Source organism: Giraffa tippelskirchi, chromosome 6 (assembly GCF_054371585.1).
Source record: "Giraffa tippelskirchi isolate mGirTip1 chromosome 6, T2T-mGirTip1v1.2.pri, whole genome shotgun sequence".
Classification (NCBI taxonomy): Eukaryota; Metazoa; Chordata; class Mammalia; order Artiodactyla; family Giraffidae; genus Giraffa; species Giraffa tippelskirchi.
Genome location: NC_137280.1, coordinates 42,420,380 through 42,436,029, shown reverse-complemented (window position 1 = coordinate 42,436,029; position 15,650 = coordinate 42,420,380). Strand labels below are relative to the sequence as shown.

Here is a 15,650-nt window from a genome sequence, read left to right as displayed (position 1 = left end):
ATGAGAACAGCATGTCCCAAACAGGGACTGCTCCTTCAGCCTGCATCCCCTATAATGTGATCCAGAAATCAATGTATAATTATGAGTCACCGAAGTCGTAAATTCTTTGACTCTTCAGCAAAGGCTGATTAATACAGAAACTGTGTATTTATTTTTTAGAATACTCTATTTTCAGAAATTTCTTAGTAAGCATTTAATGATTTTCAGAGTTTCAAATATAAATAAGTACCTCTGCCTGAAACTTAAGAACAGCCCTAAAGGGAAATGAAAATTGCTATTTTCAGACAAAATGGAGGATCACGTCTCCATTGGGACGTGGTACCATGGGAAATTGTGACTAGTCCTGAGGAATAAAAAAAAATTCAGTTAAATTCAATAATTTTTTTTTCACTCTTCAACTTAGTTTACTTTTTTGTTTTTCTTTTTGAAAATGAAAAGGAAAGCCATTTGGAACACAGAGAGAATGAACTATGAAGATCCAGATTCGGAAACAATATCCTTCTAAAGTGCAATCTTTCCCTCCCTAGCTTGCTCTTATTCTTTCCAACTAATGTTCTCATTATCTCAGAATAACAGGAATCAGCTCTGCCGAGTGCTCTGCTGAGCAATGAGTGCAGTGGCTTTTCACATTGGCAAGGGTAACAGCAAAGGACCCCTAATGTTGAAAGTACAGAATGGGCCCTTAATAAGTAGCAACAAATACTACTCAAAATGTCCACTGGAGACAGTATTTCTCTTGTTCCAGAAATGAGAGGAAGAATCTGTCAATAAACTCACTATTGCCAATTACATATCTAAAATAATGTATGAGAGATTTTATCTTAGGGGAAATAAAGAGATTTCTTTTAATGAAGGACAACCCAAGAGTCATACTTTGGCATTGGGTCCAGAAAAGACATTGAGAAGTGAACCACGAGTTCCTTGGCAAACAGAAAGTATAATCACTTCATCAGGAGTTGATACTAATGAATATTGGAATGTACGTATTTATTTAACAAAATGTTATTTTGCATCTATTGAATCTCAGAGTACCAGGTGAAGAAGTTAGACACGTATTCTGCTTTTCCAGAACCTTCAAAGACTAATGACTGTAGCCTTCATCAGCCATATAATTGAGTGGGGGAAAAATCAAAACAGCATGTAACCAGGAAAAAAAAGGTTGCTATGGGAAAACTCAGCAGAAGAAACTCGGTGAGAATAAGAGTGAGTCAAGGACGGCTTCTTGGAGGAAATAAAGGATCCGTAGGGGTGACCCAGGACAATAGGAGGATGAGGATGCTATGATAGAGAAGGGTCTTATAACCAAAAGTAGGGTCTGGCTGCTTGCTGCTCAAAAGGCAATAAAGAGGCAAAGTTGGTGGAAAAAAGAGTTTGCTTTATTTCTGAGCTGGCAACGAAGGGGAGAGAGGGTGAGTTCTTGTCTAAAGACCGACTCCCCAGTACTGACAACCAGTGGACAAGGGTTTTTATAGACGGAGGGAGGGAGCTACACGCAGAAACAGTACAGGGAACTCTGACAGTTACCTTGAAATTGGTCACGTGGTGATCTGACCAACATCATCTTGATTGTTTTAGGTACAGTTAATCTTCAGTTCCAGATTGATTTGTTTCCATTTCTCCAAGGCCAATTCTCAGAATTGTGGCAGCTTATGTCATGTACCCCTTCTTCCACCTTGTAGGGGTTTCAGTATCTACAAGACAGCTCACAGGATATGACTCAGAAAACTATCTATAGCCCTCGAGAAGGAACTAAATGTCCTTGACTAGTTCAGTGTTAGTGAGGGATGATCAAGAGAGCAGGCTGGATTGTTGGCAGAGTCTGGACCATTCAGGGGCTTCACTCATGTAAAGGAGTTGGGACTTTGTCATAAAAAGAATGGGATGCCAATCAAAAATTTCAGGCAGAAACATTATATGATCAGATTTGTGTCTCAGTGAGTTCACTTCAATTAATATGGCAGTAAGTGGGCCATCACAGTAGAGTCCAGAAAAGAAATGATATATCCAGAAGTAGAGTGAAGGCAGGAAAGATGAAAAGTAGATGGATTCAAGATGTATTTAAAGGACAGTATCAATTGCATTTATTGGACTCTACCAGCTCACTCCTCTTGCTTTGTCATTATACTCCCTATTATCATGTTAAAATTTGGTTTCCCAGATATTCTTCTCACTGGGAGAAATGATCCTCGCCCAGCTTACTGCTATATTTAGACAGGTAGATTTCTTATTACCTGCTAATAAGTTATATTTCTAGTTAGACACTTCAGATTCTTCGGTGCTTATTTAGTAAATTTAAATCAGGATTCCCAAGATGAACTCTAGAACTCCAACAAGACAGTCTGGTTCTGCAAGACCAAGAGTTTATTTCTCAGATTGGAAATTCCCCTGAGTCAGGCCATCATGTGAGTCCTCTAGGCAGGCACTCTGCCACCCACACCTACATCACTGGGTACCACCCTTAAACTTCTCATTGAGGCCTTGAGCCATTAATTAGTGCTGGTCTCATATAGTTCAGAGAGCAAGGGTAGTACCGGGAGATAAAGCAGCTGAATGTTAGGAAAAACTTCATTAAAGTAGAACCATGATGAATTGAAGTTCCTCCAGATCCTGAATGCTTCCAGTCATAGTCTCATAACCATCAAGACTGCTGAGAAATGTCAACCACAAGCTCGGTCTAGAGAGGGGAAAAGATCACTAGGGCAGGTGCACAGGCTCTTAAAAAGGAAGATTCATGCCATCCCAACATCAGACCCTGAAGCTGAATATCAGACCCTGATGTAGGGAAAGACTGAAGACAGGAAGAGAAGGGGATGACAGGATGAGATGGCTAGATGGCATTACTGACTCAATGGACATGAATTTGAGCAAACTCTGCGAGATGGTGAAGGACAGGGAAGCCTGCCTGGTGTGCTTCCGTCCATGGTGTCACAAAGAGTTGGACACAACTTAGCAACTGAAAAACAACAATGCCATTCCAAGGCCTCAATGCAAACAGCTTCATAAATAAATTTTATCATCCCTCAATCATTTTGCCTTTTTTGATGTTGCAAGTAGCAATGTCATTTGAGATAATCTGTGAATAATTGTTCAAGACTTGCTTTCAATCACTTACTGTTACATGTATTTCCTCATGATTGGCTGAGTGGCTCAAAATACAAATCCATCTAAATTAGTAACTCCTAGGACTCCCCTGGTGGTCCAGTGGTTAAGAACCCATGCTGCCAATGCAGGGGGCGTGAGTTTGATCCCTGGTTGGGGAACTAAGATCCCACATGCCACATTGCCAAAAAGATTATAAATGAATAAGTAACTCCCATTATACTCAATGCATTATGAATGTTTCCTTCATACTATTTTAATCATTTTCAGTTACATATTTGTCAAATAATTTTCTTTAATACTCATTTATTCCACTAGGCTTGTTTTGCTCATTACTGTACTCTCAGAGTCTGATATCTGGTAAGCACTCAATAAATCTGTATTGGTTAGTTGGTTGGGTGATTGATTGCACGGGTTAGAAAGTTAGATTATATGACTGTAAAAGTCTGTGGTTTTATGATAGCCCATATTTCTGCAGATAAAGATTTCTATGCAGTCTAGATGATCCTGATGGATTTTATCCTGCTTCCCCACAGTGAGAAATATACTGTGAATAAAGCAAAAGCTCTGAGAAGTTAAATAGTTTTCTAGTTATAGCAGATCACACCATCATGGTTCATCAACTCTGGAGCTGGACTAGCTCCATGGCTTATTAAGCATATGACCGTGAACAAGTCACCTAAAGTCTCTGTGTGCCAGATTTCTCATTCATAACTTGAGGATAATTGAAGTCCCTCCTACCTTATGGGATTGTTCCAGGATGTAAAGTCCTTTGGAGAGTGTCTGGCACACAGGAAGTGCTACATGTATGTGAGTTATTATTATACATAATTGAGATTGATCTTGCCTTTTTGATTCCTAGGATCATGAGTCCAGCTTGCTATTCAACACAGGTGAAAGGTCACTTTCTGTGCTAGCCAGGAGTCTAGATCTTGAGGATGCGAAACCGATTTAGACAGAATTGAAGGGAATGAAGTCCTGGAAAGAAAAATAAGTCAGAAGACAGATATTATTATGACATTATTATAAATATTGCTGCTGAACTAAACATCCAAGTGCTCCAAGAGTATAGATAGCAAAATGACCAATTCTGTTGGAGGCGAGATGAAGACGACTTCATGGAAAAGTTGCCATCTCAGTTGGGCCATGAAGGATGAATGAGTTAGGTGGGAACAGCAGATTCATACTTAAGACACCCCCTCTTCTCTAAAAACAGTTTTCAAAAACCTCACAGGGATCCCTGATCATTGAGGTGAACAGATCTCCTCTACCCTAGTCCCGTGGGATATATCAGGATTGATTTAAACCAGTCCTAGTACTATGTGTCCTTTTAGCCACCAAATGGTTCAATCTGTCACATTATATGTGTGGAAAAGCAACCCTTCCTGAGCTAAGCAGACAGCACCTTATAATTAGAAGGTGGCTGTTAGCTTTTCCCTTCCTCCATCTGCATGGTACATAGATACAATGCTTGGAAGGAGACACAGCAGAGGTAAAAGCCAACGGGCCTCAGAGGAGGGAGCAGGGAGATGGAAGGAGCCTTTGTCCCCGATCCTCTAGTTAAATCACCAGAGCAGCCTGGAACGCCCTGCTTCAGCCTTGCAGAAAAATAAACCCTGATTTGTTTAAACCACTATGGTCAAGGGTCAAGTTCTCTGTTACTTAACAGCTAAAAGCATTCCTAACACAAAGAAGCAAAATTAGAGATGTATTTCAAGCAGAGCAGTGTCTGTGCTCCAATATTTTGGCCACCTGATGCGAAGACCCGGCTCATTAGAAAAGACCCTCATGCTGGGAAAGATTGAAGGCAGGAGAAGGGGATGACGGAGGATGAGACGGCTGTATGGCATTACCGACTCAATGCACATGAGTTTGAGCAAACTCTGAGAGATAGCGAAGGACAGGGAAGCCTGGCAAGCTGCAGTCCATGGGGCTGGAAAGAGTCGGACATGACTGAGCGACTGAACAACAACAATGTCTATGCAGAGGGTCTGTTTCGCCAACAGGTAGAACAAGAGCTTAGAATGGCAGGAGTGAGCATGGATCAGAGAAGAGAGAAGAGATTGTGACACGGCAGGAAATGAGGCTAACAGTGAAAGCCCCTGGATAGTCTGTGTTTGAATTTGGAGTTGTACCTTACTGATAATTACAAGCCAACAGGGAAATGTACGCAGTTAAGTGACATGCTCAACTTTGCTTCCCAGGTGGCTCAGTGGTAAAGAACCCGCCCGCCAAGCAGGAGACCCAGGTTTGATCCCTGTGTTGGGAAGATCCCCTTGGAGAAGGAAATGGCAGCCCACTCCAGTCTTCTTGCCTGGGAAATCCCATGGACAGAGGAACCTGGCGAGCTACAGTCCAAGGGGTCGAAAAGAGTCAAACACAACTTACTGATTAAACCATCACCACCAAGCTTCTGCAGGACCCTCCAACCTGGCAAAGTCACAATATTCTCACCCATACAGCATTCTCAATAATACAATTATTTTAGGTTATTTAACACACAGTTACACACCACTTATTATATGCCAGGAAGTTCCTAAGTGCTTTACAAATACCGCTAAATTTAATCTTCATGTTAAACCCATAAGTACTATTACCATCCCTTTTCTATAGTATTGCCTCATTTATTATTATATATTATTGTGGGAATTAATTGAAATCCATGCTTGGAAAATGCTTAACACAGTGTCTGACGTGTTGAAAACCCTTGGTAGGAAACTAACTTCTGCTACTGCTTCCTTTTTTTTTTCCTGTTGAAATTGTTACAGTGAAATTTCTTTTTTCTTACACTTCCAGTGGTAAATAGTAGTACAGAAACCTCGTATTTCTTTTATTTCTTTGTCTGTCTCTGAAATGAGATGGTCAGGTTTATTGCCATATAAATTATGTACAGTAAATTTCACCCTTTAAATGATTGATGAGTTTAGACAAAAGTGTATTGTCATATCTCCATCGCCACTTTGGAATACTTTGTCATTTATTTCTACCACCCCCAAAAGTTCCCTCTTGTTTTTCTGCAAATCAGTACTCTCCCCAATCTTAGGCCCAGCAAGCACTGATCTGATTTCTTTCCCCTTTTTAGTTTTTTCTTTTACAAAATGTTATATAAATGGAACCATACAGCGTGGATTATTTTGTTCTGACTTTTTTCGCTTGGCAGAATGCTTTTGAAGTGTTGTTGCGTTATGTGCAGTTCATTCTTTTTATGGCTAGTATTATTCTAATATATAAATGTACAAGTCCTTTATTAAATAAATCACTTTCAAATATTTTCTCCTAGTCTGTAACTAATCCTACTCTCTCCTCAGAATGTCTTTCAAAGAGCAGTAATTTTTTAAATTAATTAATTAATTAATTTTAATTGGAGGCTAATTACTTTACAATATTATGGTGGTTTTTGCCATACATTGACATGAATCAGCCATGGATGCACATGTGTCCCCCGATCCTGAGCTGCCCTCCCACCTCCCTGCCCACCCCATCCCTCTGCGTTGTCCCAGAGCACCGGCTTTGAGTGCCCTGCTTCAACTTCAATGCCCTGCATCGAACTTGCACTGGTCATCTATTTTACATATGGTTATATACGTTTCAATGTTATTCTCACAAATCATCCCACCCTCACCTTCTCCCGAAGAGTCCCAAAGTCTGTTGTTTCCATCTGTGTCTCTTTTGCTGTCTTCCATATAGGATTGTCATTACCGTCAGACTCCACTGTCCATGGGATTTCCCAGGCAAGGATATTGGAGTGGGTTGTCATTTCCTTCTCCAGGGGACCCTTCCACCCCAGGGACTGAACACGTGTCTCCTCCATTGGCTGGCATTGTAGGCAGATTCTTTACCACTAAGCCATGGATAGCTTGTGCTTTTTGTAGTTTACGTCTTTGTAACTCTAGGTCATAAGATTTTCTTCTATGTTCTTTTATAGAAGGCTTATGGCTTTATGGTATACATCCATGACTGTGATAAATTTTGAGTTGTATTTTTCATAGGCATGAAACATGGGTTAAAATTTATTATTCTGCATGTGGAATGTCAAATAATCCAATGCAGGAGATGCAAGAGACACAAGTCAAATAATTTAAATCATTAATCATTTCTTTAGTTAGACTATCTTTCCCGTATTGAATTACCTCCATATCTTTGTTGAAAGTTCATCATCTGTATACGTGTAAGTTAATTTCTGAACTCTATTCAAGTTCATGGATTTATATATCTTTCCAGTCTGTCTTAACTACTATAGCTTAATGTAAATTTCAAAATCAGGTCATGGGAGGGTCCTTAACTTTATCTTTTCCCCAAATGTGGCTACTTTAGGTCTTTTGATTTTCCATGTAAATAAATCTTACAGAAAGTTTGTCAATTTTTAGAAAAGAATATGCTGGTATTTTGATTGGGATTGTGATGGCATATGTAAACCTATAGATCGATTAGGGGAGAATTGACATTTAAGCAAATTTAAGTTCTCTGGCATGTGAAATGGCATATTTCTCCATTATTTAGAACTTCTTTTATTTTATTTAGGTAGATTTGTTTTATTAATATTTTATGTCTTACACATATATTAGTAAGTTTCTAAGTATTTCCTGGCTTAATGCTACTATAAATGGTGTAGATTTTTAAACTTTAATTTTTAATTGCTTGTTGCTACTATATAGGCAAACAATTGATTTTCATATTTATCTTCTGTCCTGTGAATTTGTTAAACTCATTATTAATTCCAGAGGCACTTTTGTAGATGCTTTGGATTATTTATATAGATGATCATATCATGTGCAAATAAAGACATATGTTTCTTTATTTCCAATGTGTATCCTTTTATTTTTACGGCTTCCCAGGTGGTGCTAGTGGTAAAGAATCTTCCTGCCAATTCAGGAGATGCAAGAGACACAAGTTCAATCCCTTTGTCAGGAAGATTCTCTGGAATAAAAAGAATTCTTGCCTGGAAAATTCCATTGACAAAAGAGCCTGGCAAAGAGTTGGATGTGACTGAGCACATCCTTTTATTTTCTTTTGTTTTACTTCACTGACTAAGACTTCCAAAAAATACGAATAGAAGTGATGAGAATGGTACCCTTGCCTTGTTCCTTATCTGAGAGGAGAAGCATTCAGACTTCCACCATTAAGTCTGATTTAGTTGTCACTTTTCATGGATAAATTTTATTAGCTTCCAGAAGTTTCCTACTGTTTCTGGTTTAGTGAGAATTTTGATGATGAATGCATGTTGCATCTTGTCAAATTATTTTTCTGGATCTATTGAGCTGAGCACATGGTTTTGGTTTTACAGTCAGTTAAAATAGTGAATTATATGGATCTGGGGATGTTGAAACAACTTCACAATCCTTGGATAAACCCCAATTGTTCATGAAACACTATCCTTTTTATAGCTAGCAGGATTCAGTCTGTTAGCATTTTGTTAAGGTCTTTTTTTTTTTTTTCATCTGTGTTCTATTTTCTGGAAGAGTTTGTGTAACATATGTATTATTTCTTCCTTAAGCATTTGGTAGAATTCACCAGTGAAGCCATCTGGGTCTGCAGTTTTCTTTATGGGAAGATTTTTAACTACAAATTCAATTATTTCAGTAGATATAATGCTATTAAGGTTATCTGTTACTTCTTGGGTGAGCTTTGGAAATTTGTGTCTTTCCAGGATTTTGCTCATTGCATAACAAGTTATCAAATTTATTGGCATAAAGTTGCTTGTAATATTTGTTTGCTAGACTTTGACATATATAAAATCTGTAGTGATGGTCCCTCTTTGTTCCTAATCTAGTGATTTGTTTTTCTCCCTCTTTTTCTTAATCAGTCAGACTAGATCTTTATCAAATGAGTTGCACTTTTAAAAAGTAACCAGCTTTTGAATTCATTGCTTTTGCTTTATTCAGTTCAGTTCAGTTGCTCAGTCATGCCTTACTCTTTGTGACCCTATGGACTATAGCACGCCAGGCTTCCATGTCCATCACTAACTCCTGGAGCTTGCTCAAACTCAAGTCCATCAAGTCGGTGATGCCATCCAACCATCTCATCCTCTGTCTTTATTAGTTTATTGCTTTTTCATTTCCTTGATTTTTGCTCTAACATGGTTACTTTTCTTCCTTCTTGCTTTGTGCTTAATTTTGTCTTCTTTTTCTAGTTTTTAAGGTGAATATTTTTTCCTTCATTTAAGAACTTTCTTATTTTCTAATATAAACATCTGTGCTGTGAGATGTGCTAAGTCGCTTCAGTCATGTCTGACTCTGTGACGCTATGGACTGTACCCCACTAGGCTCTTCTGTCCATGAGATTTTCCAGGCAAGAATACTGGAATGGGTTGCCATTTCCTCCTCCAGGGGATCTTCCCGACCCAGGGACTGAACTTGTGTCTCTTAGGTCTCCTGCATTGGCAGGTGGGTTCTTTTACCACTAGTGGACCTGGGAAGCCCACTTTTGAAAGAAAGAATATAAACATTTGATGCCATAAATTTCCCTCTAGGCACTGCTTTAGTAGCATTTCACAAATTTTATATTATCTATTTCATTTTCATTCAATTCAAACTAACTTCTAAGTATCTTCTGGTTTCTTCTTTGATCCTTGGGTTATGAGAAGTGTGTTTACTTTTAAACATTTTGGAATTTTTCCATGTATCTTTCTGTTCTAACTTAATCTTATTATGATCATTAAATATATTTTTTGTGATTTCAATCATTTTAATTTGTTGAAGTTTGTTTCATGATCCAGAAACTTGGTAAATGTTCCATGCGCATTTTATTTTTTTAATTTTTAATGGTATTTTTTAAATTGCTATAGGAAATTTTATTTAAACAAAATATATCCAAACATTATCATCTCAACATTAATCAATATTAAAAATTAGTGCAATATTTTACATCCCTTCTCTTTTACTCTATCTTCAAAATCCTGTACATATTTTGCACTTACATACATTTCAATTCAGAGGCCAATTTTTAAAAATTGGAGTATAATTGCTTTACAGTGCTGTGTTAGTTTTTGCTGTACAACAATCAGCTATGTGTGCACATATATCCCCTCACTCTTGGACCTCCCTCCCACCCCACCTTCATTCCCACCCTTTTAGGTCAACAGAGAGCACTGAGCTGAGCTCCCTGTGCTATACAGCAGCTTCCCACTACCTTTCTATTTTATACCTGGTAGTGTAATCAGGTCATGTCTTCTGTTGAGAGTAGAAGTAGAAAAGTCAACTATTATAAATGACAATTAAGTATAGTTGATTGATAGTGATGTTTGGATTTTCCATATATTTGCGGATTTTTTTAAACCTCTCTTTCTATCATTTGCTGAAAGATCAGTTGTGAAGTCACCAAGTTAATTGTTGATTTAACTGTTTCTTTTTTCACCATCAGTTTCTGCTCATATCTTTTGAAACTCTAAGGACAAACTCATTAATCTTGTTATGTCTTCTTGATGAATTGACATACTGTAATGTATCTCTGCATCCTGGCTACGTCCTGTGTTCTGAAGTCCAGTTTGTCTCATATTAACATATTTATTCCAGCTTTCTCATAATTAGTTTTTCCATACTATGTACAGTTTCTGTCTTTTCTCTTTTAACATCTACATCTATCTATTTAAATTGGATTTTCCTGTAGGCACATATAATTGAGTCTTGCATTTAGATTCAATTTGATAATCTTTATCTTTTAATCAGGATGTTTAGACCACCTAAATATAGCATAATGATGACTATAATTGGATTTAAATCCATCCTCTTCACAGTCGTTTTCTATTTGTTTCCTCTATTCTTTGTTCCTTTTTCCTTTTGTTTCCTACCTTCTTTTGAACTAATCCAATATTTCTTATGCCATTTCATCTTCTCCATGGCTTATTAGTTATACTTTCTTTTTTTGGTGGTAGCTTTAGGGCAGTGATTCTCAAATGGGCAGTTTTTTCCTCCTGGGTATATATGTCAATGTCTAGAGATACCTTCTGTTTTCATGACTCAATGGAAGTTTTGCTGGTATCTACCTGGTACAGGTCAAGGATTTTGCTAGTGTGAAAGTGTTAGTTGCTCAGTTGTGTCCAGCTCTGTGCGATCCCATGGACTGTAGCCAGCCAGGCTCCTCTGTCCATGGGATTCTCCAGACAAGAATACTGGAATGGGTTGCTATGTAGGGGATCTTTTTGACCTAGGTATCAAACCTGGGTCTCCTGCACTGCAAGTAGATTCTTTACCATCTGAGCCACCAGGGAATTTGCTAAACATCCTATAATGATAGGATGTGACCACAAAAGGTAATCACATCAAAAGTGTCAGTGTTTGTCTGGGAGGTTCCATGTGACTTCAGATTTCTCTCATTTCTTTCACACAACCCCACAACTCTCTGTCACAGCTGCATCTTCTCTCATATTTCACTGAGCAAAGAGAAACCGTCAGACACAGAGCACTTCCCCTTCTTTCCACCAGAGCTTCACAATTCATATCCTGCATCCTCCTCGGGGATGTTCTTCTATCAAGTCCTATTCCCCGACACCACTCAGCCACACATCCTCACCATCCAAAGGGCTCTGCTCCCTCAGTGAAGCACACACTCTTGCATCATCAATCAATTTCCATTAGGTCATTTTTCATCAGCACACTTGTAGACTCTAACATCTCCCTTCTAAAAGCAAACCAAAAATCTCTGTTGACCTCACATCACCCAATCAGCAAGCACCACAGAGGTGTCCATACCTGGTTGCTCCTTATCACCACTGGCCATCTCTACTCTCTGGAATGGTTCCCCACCATCTCTGGAATGGTTCCTCCACTTCCAGTTTCATCTTATATGACTCTTACACGATCCCTGACCACTGTGTCAAAAATAGGTCACCCTCTCTTAGTTTCTTTCTCAAACTATTAATTCCTTCAGACCACTTATTACTACACATTTTTCTCTGTGTGTTTAACAGTGGGCTGTTTGCTCCCTCACCAGAATATAAACTTTGTACATACAGAAATCATGTCCAACATGCCCACTTTTGTATTATCTATGAACAGCAATAGAACCTGGCATACAGTTCAGTTCAGTTCAGTTCAGTCGCTCAGTCATGTCCGACTCTTTGCGACCCCATGAAGTGCAGCACGCCAGGCCTCTCTGTCCATCACCAACTCCCGGAGTCTACCCAAACCCATGTCCATCAAGTCAGTGATGCCATCCAACCATCTCATCCTCTGTCGTCCCCTTCTCCTCCTGCCCCCAGTCCTACCCAGCATTAGGGTCTTTTCCAATGAGTCAACCCTTCTCATGAGGTGGCCAAAGTATTGGAGTTTCAGCTTCAACATCAGACCCTCCAATGAACACCCAGGATTGATCTCCTTTAGGATATAGTAGAGGCTCAAAATATTCCAGGATGACTGACTGACTATACAAATAAATTAATTAATAAGATAGTGCCATAGAAAATGGGCTTCCCAGGTGGCTCTGGTGGTAAAGAATCTGCCTGCCAATGCAGGAGATGCAAAAGACGCAGGTTAGATTGTCGAGTTGGGAAGATCTTCTGGAGTAGGAAATGGTACCTGTCTCCAGTATTCTTGCCTGGGAAATTCCATGGGCAGAGGAGCCTAGTGGGCTACAGTTCATGGGGCCGCAAAGAGTCAGACATGACTGAGCGACCAAGCCCAGCACATAGATAGACAGGTAGATTTAAATTCACTATTTCCCAAGCATAGCTACAAATCCTTCATAAGTTTCTAATTTCCAATTTTAAGAATTAAAAACTAGATGATTCACAGTGTCCCAGTTCTCTGTGAGGTGCATTTGCCTTTTTATTTTCTGTATAGGGCTGCAGTCTACAAAAAAGACAGAAAATAATTTTATAAAATATATGGCATTGTCATTTCAAACTGGCTACAATTTAACTTTTTTAAGATCCCCACTTAACTGTAAGTTTGTTTTCTATGTCTGTGAGTCCATTTCTCTTTTGTATTATTTTTTAAATACCACATACAGGTGATATCACACAATATTTGTCTTTCTCTGTCTGATTTACTTCACTTAGTATGATAATCTCTAGGTCCATCCATATTACTACAAGTAGCATTTTTTTTTCAGTGTTGAGTTACACTCTATGGTTGTTGTTGGTGGTTTAGTTGCTAAGTTGTGTCCAACTCGTGGGACTGTAGCCCACCAGGCTTCTCTGTCCATGGTATTTCCCAGCCAAGAATACTGGAGTGTGTTGCCTTTTCCTTCTCCAGGAGATCTTCCCAACCCAGGGATCGAACCTGCATCTCCTGCATTGCAGGCAGATTCTTTACCATTGAGCCACTGGGGAAGCCCCACTCTGTGGTTAACAAAGGGGAAAGGAAGGTAAATAAGGGATAAATTAGGAGTATGGGATTAACAGATACAAACTACTGCACATAAAATAGATTGAAAACAAAGATTTACTTATAGCACAAGGAACTATATTCAATATCTAGTAATAACCTAGAACAGAAAACAATAAGAAAAATACATATACACATATACCTAAATCACTTTGTTGTACATCTGAAACTAACACAATATTGTAAACCCACTATACTTCATAACAAATTTTAAAAAGATCGCTCCTTACCATTTCTTGCAGTTTTCAAAGAGCACTACCATAAATTCAAAAGAGCTTTATGTTTCACAGAAAACACACACTTCCTTTTTTCTGTATTTCATTTGCCATCCTTGGTGATAACCACCAGAGTATTTTTATATAAATCAAAGTCTCTCCCTTTTAGTCCAATCACTTTTCTGGTCTCATATGCACAGTGGTGTCACACACCATTGTGACGTCACAGCACTTTATCATGAAGGCATTTGTGATGCTGTGAGCAAAGTTTAGAGCATCCGGTCTTTCATTTAGCTTTAGCATAGCCCAGTGATGGGCTTTTCCACTTTAGATCTTATCAAAGCTTTGATATTGAAACTATTCTTAGAAGTGGGGGATTGTCTTCATAACTATGTGATGTTAAACAGAAGCATTTCAAAAGAAGAAATTTTCCAAAAACCTAAAATCACCCAGTGCTTCCACTGCTGGAAATACCAGGAAAGCAGAAACACTCCTTCAAGCTTTCTACTAATCACCCTCTGATCTTTGGATTGCAGTAAAAACCCCACAGCAGGCAAATGTAGGATGGCACAAATTCCTCTGAAACACTCAATTGTTCAGCCATCTTATAAGATTTCAATCAGTCTCAGCTTCATTATCTGACAGATGTCTAGAAAACTGGGTTCTAGTTATTTTAACAGTTTTGCAGACAGACAAAAATCATCAAGGTGCAGGGGAAATTTTTGGCACCAAAACTATCTCTGTTTTTATTTTACATTAAGAAAATTAATTGGAGGATAATTGTTTTACAATGTTGTATTGGTTTCTGTAATACAATGATGTGAATCAGCCATAAGTATACATACAGCCCCTCCCTCTTGAACCTCTCTCCAACCCTCCCCCCACCCCATCCCACCCCTCTAGGTCATCACAGAGCAGAGTTGAGCTCCTTGTGTTATACAGCAATTTCCCACTAGCTATCTATTTTACATATGGTAATGTATGTTTCAAAGCTACTCTCTCAATTTTTCCCAGCCTCTCCTTCCCCCGCTGTGTCCACAAGTCTGTTCTCTATGTCTGCATCTCTATCCTTGCCCTGCAAATAGGTTCATCAGTATCATTTTTTTATTTCCCATTCTTATAGCTCAATTCTTTTATTTGAAATGCTCTTCTATCCCAAGAGAATTCAATTATTAATTTCTTCGAGCACCACAATGTTTAAGCAGTGAACTGGGGCAATGCTACTGTTTGATTAGTGGTTTTCAAGAGACCAAAGTTACCGAAAGGGCAATGTTGCTCATTGTTTTAAGAGGAAAATGTACCCTTGTTCTAATAATGTATAATATGTATTTTAACTGGACTTAATTTTCTCCTGTCACTCCAGTGTTGTTTGCTTTTGGGAAATATTTTTAATTTTGAGTGTCATATTAGCATATTGTGACCGGTGAAAATGTTAACAACTCATGTCAAAGGATGCTTGCTGGTTTCCTCCAAAGAACCTTAGAAAAATCTGAGAAATGTTGAAACTAGTGCTTTTAGCAATGTGAGACTCGAAGAAGAAGAGATCTTTGGATTATTTTAAAAAGAATCTTGGAAAGTAACTGATGACTTTCTCAAGGAGAAATGTATCCCCCCATAATAATTAGGGAAATCTTGAACATCCAATTCTATGTGGCATTTCCCCCCCTCAAACTTACTAAGGTACATGATTTGGTCAGGGAGGAAGGAATTTTCCTTTAATCTTCTAGGTTCTTCTGACTGGTCTGAGAATTGAATTGACATGAACAACAGGAAATCAAACAAAAATTTAATAACATGTAGACATGGGACATGAGTTTGAGCAAACTCTGGGAGATAGTGAAGGACAGAGGAGTCTAGCGTGCTGCAGTTCATGGGGTGGCAAAGAGTTGGACACAACTTAGGAACTGAACAACAACAAGACGTGGGAGAGACTCAAGAAAACTGAGCAAAATGATCACAAAAATGGCCAAAGCCTTCATCTTGAATACTGTGTTTGACTAAAGACAAAGGGAAT

General features: G+C 38.6%; 1 protein-coding gene across 8 annotated transcripts in view; it reads right to left on the bottom strand.

The window, feature by feature from the left end:
* The window catches only part of TRPA1 (transient receptor potential cation channel subfamily A member 1), a 249,544-nt gene that overhangs the window by 153,140 nt on the left and 80,754 nt on the right, over positions 1-15,650 (bottom strand). For 5 of the 8 annotated variants that reach the window (XM_081501692.1, XM_081501696.1, XM_081501689.1 and 2 more), the window contains exons 1-2: positions 13,652-13,795; positions 3,947-4,077 (exon numbers count right to left, since the gene is read on the bottom strand). The exons of the other annotated variants lie outside the window; for them this stretch is intronic. The gene's annotated coding sequence lies outside the window, so the exon portion shown is untranslated. Of the gene's footprint in view, positions 1-3,946; positions 4,078-13,651; positions 13,796-15,650 lie in introns of those variants that run through there. 8 annotated transcript variants of the gene reach the window in all.